This window comes from Phycodurus eques, chromosome 4 (assembly GCF_024500275.1).
Source record: "Phycodurus eques isolate BA_2022a chromosome 4, UOR_Pequ_1.1, whole genome shotgun sequence".
Taxonomy (NCBI): domain Eukaryota; kingdom Metazoa; phylum Chordata; class Actinopteri; order Syngnathiformes; family Syngnathidae; genus Phycodurus; species Phycodurus eques.
This window is the reverse complement of record NC_084528.1, coordinates 23,832,301-23,841,977: the sequence shown is the minus strand read 5'-3', so window position 1 is coordinate 23,841,977 and position 9,677 is coordinate 23,832,301. Positions and strand designations below refer to the sequence as shown.

General features: G+C 38.9%; 1 protein-coding gene across 5 annotated transcripts in view; it reads left to right on the top strand.

Annotated features, from left to right (window-relative positions):
• The first annotated feature begins 932 nt into the window (after positions 1–932).
• mef2d (myocyte enhancer factor 2d) overlaps positions 933–9,677 on the top strand; it is a 106,519-nt gene continuing 97,774 nt past the window's right edge. For all 5 annotated transcript variants that reach the window (XM_061674732.1, XM_061674730.1, XM_061674733.1 and 2 more), the window contains exon 1: positions 933–1,122. The gene's annotated coding sequence lies outside the window, so the exon portion shown is untranslated. The remainder of the gene's footprint in view (positions 1,123–9,677) is intronic.

The following is a 9,677-nucleotide window of genomic DNA, read 5'->3' as shown; positions in this document are numbered from 1 at the left end:
CGTTTGAATACAATTAAGTGAGCTCTAAGACGTTTAAATGTTTTTGAACGTGTGTGTCGGATGTGTAAAACTATATAAAAAATGTATATGGTCTTTCTACATCACAATTTTAAACTGGTCGGTCTGGATTGTAAACGGGTTCACTGCATCACTTTCGCTCTCTCTCGAGCCAAGTTGCCGATGACGTCACCACGACCGCAAACGAGCTCGACGATGACGTCATAGCTGCTTCCGCTCCAAACTGAGTCATATTTGTTCATAAGTCCTATTGTAAAATACAGTAATATACAAGTCGTTATTATTGCTGGATGCGCGCACGTGCTGCACTGTCACGAGCGCACGCTACCACCCCGTCCCCTCCCTCCGCCGTGACGTCAACTTCCCAAGCCTTGCTCGCTGTAAACATAGTGTTCATCCACCTGACAAAGTAGTGCGTGGGGTCGCTTCCGAAACGCACGTCTTTCAAAGGTAGAACTGGCCGCACGTGCGCCACATTGAAACGTATAGTATCCATCTAGCCCTGCATGTAACCATGCTGAAAATGAGGAAAGTAGCAATAAATCACGAACATTCGTTGTGTCGCTATGGCTGCTGTTAAATGGCTACACGAGGGTCCACGTTAAGGCCAGTCACAGTCAGCCAGCTTGTCGACAACTTTGACGGCGTTTTTAAGGAGTCTTGGTGGTAATTTAAACCGACACTTGGCGTAAATAAGTTAGTTTAACTGGTGAAATGTTGGGACAGCGTGCGACTCGAGGCAAAGCGGAGGGATACAAGCCAACAAGAGGGCGGTCTAAAAGCCCCGCCCAGTTCCCCGCAGCTCACCTTCTCTACCGCCACCCGATTGGCCGTAACGACGCGGAAGCCTCGCTCCTATTGGTCCGGGCTCGCTGTCAATCACTGCGCGGCGCCTCCTCAGGACGAGCCTCGGCTCCATTTGCAGTGTAACTAAATAGTTACGCCGCGCTTCAAGTCGGGGACAATTTGATCGTTCGCAGCCGGGGCGCGCTCGGCGGGACGAAGCACACTCGGCGACTGCGACTTGGGACGGTTTGAGCGGGCGTTGGACGCACCGAGACCTCGCTCGCTTCCTTCGGCAGATGCGGATGCTCCTTTGGCCCGGTAGGTGACTGACTGCTGCTTCTGGCTGGCTTAGTGTCATCTTTTTCGGGGTATTCATGTGTGTGCGTCCGCTGCTTAGGAATGTGCGTGAAAAGCCGAGGACCGAGCTGGAAAGGTCGTTAATTGTATTTATTTATTGATTTATATATATGTTTTTAAACCTCACGTCACTCTGCTACAACGTGTACATAACATAGTAGTGCTGGACTCCATTTATTTTGCGTAAAATATGCCTTAAACTTGCCCAATCTCATGGAGTTGAGACTTTAGGTCAGCGAGCATCAAAGGAGAAACTGCGAATATTTGGCTTCTTCTTTGGCCCCCCCCCCCCCCCCCCACTTCGCCAAAGTTAAGCCACGCTCTTTTTTTTAGGGTAAGACTGTGTGGTTTTATAGTGTTGACTTTGTAGTTCATTTATTGTTATACTTCTATGTAGGTTTTAAAGTGTTTGCTGTACAGTTACACATTATGATGGTGACAGTTTTACCCAAGGGCAGACATTTAATTAAGAATTGACTCTGGAACAGTTTTACCCAGCCGTAGACATTTAATGACGATTCTGTGATGGTGGCAGTTTTACACTGGAATGGAACGTTAATGCATAGTTTTACACAGGAACAGACAATTAATGGATGGTTTTACCCCGGAACTGACGTATAAGGAAGGTACTATGATGCTGACAATTTTACCCAGGAACAGAAGGTTAAATGATGGCGGAAGTCTTACTTTGGACTGGACGCTTGATGACAGTTTTACCCTAGGAAGTCAGACAATTAATAAATCTTCCAAAATGGTGGTAGTTTTACCCTGAAACAGAGTTAATGAATGACCTGGAATGGACAGTAAATTAACTCATTTAATCTGGATTGGAACTGACTTTTAACAAAGGTTGAAGGTTCTATGATGCTGACAGTTTTACCCTGTAGTGGACAGAAAGTTTTACCCCGGAACTGACAGTAAATGGACAGTTTGATCCTGGAACGGACATTTTACGAAGGTTTTACACTGGAACATTACTGTCCGGTCAAGCTTAAAACTGTTCATTTAATGTCTAGTTACAGGGTAAAAGTGACTGCCAGTTCCAGGTAGAGCTGCAACATTTCATCGATTACTCGACAACTAATCGATTATCAAATTAATCGACAACTATTTTGATAATCTATTAATCGTTTAGCGACCTTGTTCAACCTGAAACTGTCCAAATCCTCGGAATTTCAACCTCTTAACACTAAATCATCCCAGATATGACAATTATCCATGAAGGCAGACTGATTTTATCTTTGTGTAATCAAAATAACATATTTGCAAACATCTGCTTTTACTCTGGAAAGCAATGATCAACGTTTTTGCCCATTTTCTGACATGTTAAGGGCCAAACCATAAATCATAATCAATTTATGTTTGTGCATTTTCTGCACTGTCGATTTGAAATACAGTCCTGTTTTTGAATAAAGGGATGGAAATTAAAAATGTTTGGTTTTCATCCGATTTATCGATTAATGGAAAAAATAGACAGATTAATAGATTATTAAAATAATCATTAGTTGCAGCTCTTGGCTCAGGGTAACACTGTCGCCTCTGTGGAATCTTAATTCTCTGTCTGTTCCAGGGTAAAACTGCCATCAACTGTCCTGTCTGGGGTAAAACGTTCCTTACCGCAGAACCTTCATCAAGAGTCTATTCCTGGGTAAAACCTTCATTAACTGTCAGTTCCATGGTAAAGCCTTCTGTCCACTCCAGGGGAAAACTTTCACCATTAAGTCACCTTCATTAACTTTTCTTAGAAACTGCCGGGTCCAAGGTAAAACTAGTCATTAATTGTCTGTTCCTGGGTAAAACTATCAACATCATTGTACCTTATTAAATATCATTTCCAGGATCAAACAGTCAGAACCTTCATTAATTGCCACTTGCAGGGCAAAGCTGGCACCATCACAGAACCTTCAATAAATGTTTGTTTTCCCCGTAAATCTGTTCTTTAACTGTCCGTTACAAGGTAAAACAAATTGTCAGTACTCTATGTAAAAAGTTACCCTCTCAGAAAACATCATTACTTTAAAAAAAAAAAAAAAAAAAAAAAAAAAAAAAAACGTGAACATTTCTAGAACAGTGTGTTGACGTCAGTTTTACCAGACCTAAAATGAATGTTAAATGATGGCAATAGTTTTACTCAGGAACAGACAGCTAATGCAGATTCTGCGATGGTGACAGTTTTACCTACGGCAGGATTAGTTCTCTGATTTTCTGTGCGAGTTAGCTCATCGAGTTGATCATGGGAGGTTGCCTGTTGTCGTGTTATTGTTTACAGTAGTGGAGGAAGCTGATTCATTATGCGGCGCCTGTTGACATCTTTACGACGGCGTCCATTTACTCAAAGTGTTCAACGGCAGATTTGCGGCACACGCGGAAGTAAATCACAGTTCGTCCGCGGGAAGACTGTTTGCGTCACGATCCGGCGGAATGAAACGACTGCGCGTCTTTTGCGCCGAGTCCATTTCCGCTCGTTGTGCTCTCATTACGGCGCGTAATTGCCTTTCTCCCGGGAGGAGAGAGTGTCATCAAACTTCTCATTTCCTCTTCCGACCTGGAAACCGTTTTGCTGGTGGATGCCGCCACTGACGTGTGATGGTGGCATCAATTACAGCAGCTGCTCAGCTTCTTGAGCCAGGTGATGGCCACCGGGACCACGTCATTGTCTTTGATGAGTTATTGTAATGCCAGTGTTTCCCCCGCTATATTGCGCAATTTTTAAGCAGCTGTTTTTTTCTTTTATGGATTTTTACTGTATTCACGCAAATCTGAATTAAGAGTTGTGCGCCTTCAGTGTCGTACCACATTGTGCCACAGCATGCCGGGCAGCACTGAGCGCTACTGGAAGACATGCAGCGTATTTAAGCAGAAGATACAATGGTATTATTCGAAAAATATTCGACAAAAATAAGTGAATATTTGACAAAAACATTAGACAAAAATACTAGACATAAAACCCCACATATAAAACAATGGCAAAAAATCTAAAATATTAGAGAAAAAACACCAAAACATAAAAAGTACACAAATATTATAAAGAAAATAAAAAAAGATGAAAAGTAAATACTTGAAAAGATTTTAAAATAAATAAATACTTGACATAAACATATGAATATTTGAAAAGCACTTTTGACAAAAATATAAACATTTGGCAAAAAAAGACATACAAAACCAAAATATTAGAACAAATACCACAATATTAAAAAATGATCTATTAGAGGAAAAAAATGTTAAAAATAAAATACACAAATATTAGACTGGAAACAGAAATATATTAGAAAATTACAGACTACATTGGAACCCCGCTATTCGTGGTGGTTAGGGACCGCCCAACCGCCAATAGCAAAAATCCACAAGTAATTGACGCCATTACATTACATTGCATTGAAAAAACAAATGTAAACCCCCAGAATTCTTGAATAAGCAGGAATATACTGCCAATAAGCGTTTTCCATGAAAAACGGGGGTTGCGAATATGTGAATCCGTGGGTGCCAAACCGCACATATACGGGGTTCCACTGTAACAGGAAAAATAAATATTTAACAAAAATACAATACAACTAAGTATAAAAACAAATTCCACAAAATGGAAAATATATATTTAATAAATTAGTATTTGACAAAAAATAAAAAATATTAGACAAAAAATAAAAACCTAAATATCTGAGAAAAACACACATATTAACAAAAAATACAAACATTGGAAAAGATTATTCACATTATAAAAAAATACAAATACTGCACAAAAGTAAAAACATAGACAAAAATACAAACATTACAATGTTTTTGGCTGGCACGGTGTCCGACTGGTTAGCACATCTGCCTCACAGTTCTAGGGACCGGGGTTCAAATCCCAGCCCCGCCTGTGTGGAGTTTGCATGCTCTCCCTGTGCCAGGGTGGGTTTTCTCCAGGCACTCCGGTTTCCTCCCACATCCCCAAAACATGCATGGTAGGTTAGTTGAGGACTCTAAATTGCCCGTAGGTGTGGATGTGAGTGCGAGTGGTTGTTTGTTTGTATGTGCCCTGCGATTGGCCGGCGACCGGTTCGGGGTGTACCCCGCCTCCCGCCCGAAGATAGCTGGGATAGGCTCCACCAGCCCGCGACCCTAGTGAGGATAAGTGGGAAGGAAAATGGATGGATGGATGGACAATGTTTTTGAAAAAAATACATGAATGTAAAAATATGCAATTTAAAAATAGTAGAAAAAAATACAGAAATTTGACAACAATATACAACCATTTTGATGCACAGATATTGGAAAACAATTACAAAATATTAGATGAGAAAATGATATGAAAAAATGCATTTCAACTTTCTTTGACCAAAATAATACAAAATATTGAGCAGAAATATAGAAAAAATAGTAGAGTCATATTTAATGAAAAAAAATACAATGGAAAAAGTCACAGTAACCTGTGCAGCCTTTTACAGTTTTACCCACGAACAGATAGTTAAAGGTGATTCTGCGATTTACCCTAGTACTAAAGAAGGTTGATAGCCCTCGAGGACTTTTCTTTTGGCATCCCATTCAAAGTACACAATCCACACACTGTAGGAAGTATCGTAGGTGGACTTGTCGAGCAAAAGGGGGCTTAAGTGGCAGATAACATATGTGTTTAGCGTCACTAATTTGCTTTTGTGTTCCTGAGAGCCGTGACTGCTGGTACATCCATCCGCACTACCCCACCCTGTTCCGTGTTATCAACACAGCAGGGAGGAAAATCAACTCCCCCTCCTGGAAGTACACTCTGCAATAGTTGACTCTTTTATATGGTCACCTTTGACATGTATTGCAGTCAACTCTTTACTAATAATCTAAAATAGTACATAATGCGATTGGCTCGTGACCAGTCAAGGGTGTCAGGGGTGTCCCTCGCTGTGTGATTTATTTTTTTATTTTGTTTGCTCCTGAACCTCAGCGTACAACGTTGGCGCATCAGGGCTGTGATGTCACTTTCATTTTCATAGCCGATTGCCATCTGTGAGGCGTGCGCGATGTTTGTTTCTAATATCATTGTTAAACGTTCTGTTTTCTTGAGAAATGTCTCCTTTCTTGGATATATCTATGGCTTATCTACCGTAGGTTGAATAGCTCAATAAATCAGGTGGTAAGTGTTGCACATTGGCGGTTCTGACGCATGTTTTGAGCAGCCCAAAAAATTAAAATGTTTTATTTTAATGTTACAAGAGCACCACAATCTTCAAATTTAGAATTTCATTTGAAAAATGAACAACTAAAATAGCAACAAATTTCAATTTAATCCTCATTATTTATTTTCCAAAGTCACAGAGAGCCACAGCAGAAGGATGAAAGAGCCACATGCGGCCCTGGAGCCGTAGGTTGGAGACACCTGCGCTTAGCTCACCTCCTAGTGAAGGGTCAGGACAAGCGGCACAGAAGATGGATGGATAAGATTGAACAAATATATATATTAGACAAAAATTAAAAAAATATTAAAAAGAAAATAAAACATAATAGGAAATAGGGCTGCACAATTAATCAAATTGTAATCGTGATTGCGAGTTTGGCTGCCAAAATTAAATGAGCCTGATCTTTGACGATTTTTTTTAATTTTTTTTTTTTTTTTTTTTACATTGAAAATGCGGACACTGCTGCAGGCAAAAAGTGCTTAATTTGCAGCAGTGCCCGCAACCTAGTCAGCCAGCCAGCAGGGGGCGAACTTATGGTTCATGCTTCAATATTGGCTGACGTTGCGCTCTGTGGTCAACTTCAAAATAAAAGCTTAAAATGGCATTGACGTCCAATGTAGTAACATATGTAGCTTTTATTTTGAAGTTGGCCCTCTCAGCATCGTTGTAGCGGCTGCCTTGACTTCAACTTTTCGGTTGGCCTAACTGCAATGAAAGACCCCCGGGAGTAAATAGAGAAGGAAATCGCAACTCTCGAGTTATTTGCAGTTTGTGACCCTGCATGACTGACCAGTGGTTGAGCAGAACAACAGAGATCTACCGGTACTTGACAATTCACAAAATTGGTGGAGATTTTCAAATGAAAAGTCTGTGCTTACAGCCTAATGTTTTATGCATTAACTGTATTTGCTTCCATTCAGTTGCAATTCGTGGTAGCACTTTGTAATAGCATATTTTCCTGTATTCAGTTAGCCTTTGCTAAAGTAGATTTTTTTTTTTGGGATGGATTGGATTATTATCTATCATTTATTATTATTTAAAGATTCATTTTGCACTGAGAACTGTGACATATTGTTTTTTGAAAAGTAGTGCTGTAAAAATAAAGATAATGATTACAATATAGTCATTGCAAAATAATCGCAATTATTGTCCATAATTGTGCAGCCCAAGTAGCAAATAATACCAAAATCTTAGAAAATAATACACAAGTAATAATAATAATACACAAATATTAGTTGATAAACACAAAATAGTTAATTGAAAAAATACAAACATGTTTAAAAAAAATAAAATAAAAAAAATGTTAGACAAAAAACAAATATAAACAAATACTAAAAATATATACAAACATATTTAAATATTATACAAAAATGACTAATTACCAATAATTATTTGACAAAAATACCTATGTAAAAATATTAGTACATAATACAAAAATGGTATAAGAAAATGCAAAAATATTTGGAACAAATACAAAAATATTATAACAAAATACAAAAATATTTAAAACAAATAGTAAAGTAAGCGGTAAATTAATGGATGGTATTAAAAAAAAAAAAAAAGAAAAATATTTAAAACACATACAAAAATACAAGACAAAAATTATTAAAATGCCTGTGCGTACTGCAGTATGCTCTGTTTGTATGCATTGCTGCTACGTGTGTTAAAGTAGCAGTTTGTAATTACCGTAACATCGTTGCAGATTTCTGTAAATAATTATATATTCTATGTTAGCATTGAGCTAGCGGACTTGGCTGAAATTATGTTTTGGTTAAACATTTTGGTGTTTGAATATGCAATGTTTACCAGTTTTACAAGAAACTTGAAAAGTAATAAATAAATAAATAGTATATACTTTTTTTTTGTATAAAGATAACATATTTGACAAACACATAACATGCATGTGCCTGCTATAGTCAAAACAGCAAGGAGGAGAAATCAACTGCCCCTACTCGCCATCGCTACTCGTTTAAGGAAATAGGATCACTCTCTCTTTCTCTCCCCGCTGAACGGCAACGGCCTCGCTCAGCTGGCGTGCACTCCAGACGTGACACAGAGTGCTGTTGTGCGCCCTGGGCCTCGTCGCACTGACCGCGCAGTTTGCTGCACGGGAACCTTCTTCTTCCTTTACAACCCTTTTCTTCTCCTCCAGTGGAACTGTGACAAGACATCACAGAGGGAGCGGTTGTTTTGGTTTCCCTTCTTGCTGGAAAGGCTCCAACCGTTTCCCTGGCTGCAGTACATTTTTAATCTAACCAATTAAGTTCTCGAAAAGGTTTTCTGGAGAATTTTAAAACTGCAATAGTGCTTAAACTATGATGAAAAAAATAACTAAAAAAAATAACTCCTCACTAGGGTCGCGGGAGTGCCGGAGCCTATCCCAGCTGTCATCGGGCAGGAGGCGGGGTACACCCTGAACTGGTTGCCAGCCAATCGCAGGGCACATAGAAACAAACAACCATTCCCACTCACAGTCATGCCTACGGGCAATTTAGAGTCTCCAATTAATGCATGTTTTTGGGATGTGGGAGGAAACCGGAGTGCCCGGAGAAAACCCACGCAGGCACGGGGAGAACATGCAAACTCCACACAGGCGGGGACGGGGATGGAACCCCGCACCTCAGAACTGTGAGGCTGACGCTCTAACCAGTCGGCCGCCTTCGAATAACTAATATATATAAAATATACAAAAATGCACAAATATAAATAAAAAAAACCCAAAAATATTTCAAAAAAATGCACAAATATTAGCGCTAATACCCAAAATATATGACAAAAATATTGAAAATATTAGGCAAAAATATCTGAAATTCTAAAAAAAAAGAATTATAATTTCCACAAAAAGTGTAAGAAATATTAACTAAATTAAACATTTTAACGAATGCACAAACATCCAACACAACACAAAACACATCTCCAAAATATTACAGGCAAATAGATATTAGAAACACTATTAGAAATACAAATCTCATGACAAGTAATGCAATAAAATGATCAAAAATCTTAGAAAAATCTCAAAATATTAGACAAAAATGTGCAAATGTTAGAAACAATATAATCTTATTATAAGTAACACAAGAAATAATTGAAAATATTATATCTCTACAGAAATCAGACACAAATTCACAAATACAAAACCTACAAAAATATGACATAAAATAGACAACTAAGAAAATATTAGCAAAAAGGTGGCACAGTGATGACTGGTTAGCTCATCTGGCTCACAGTTCGGAGGACCCGTTTACAAATTAATAGTTAATTCAAGACTGTAAATTGTCCGTAAGTGTGATTGTGAGTGCGAATGGTTGTTTGTTTGTTTGTGCCCTGCGATTGGCTGGCGACCAATTCAGTCCCGCCTCTCGCCCGAAGATA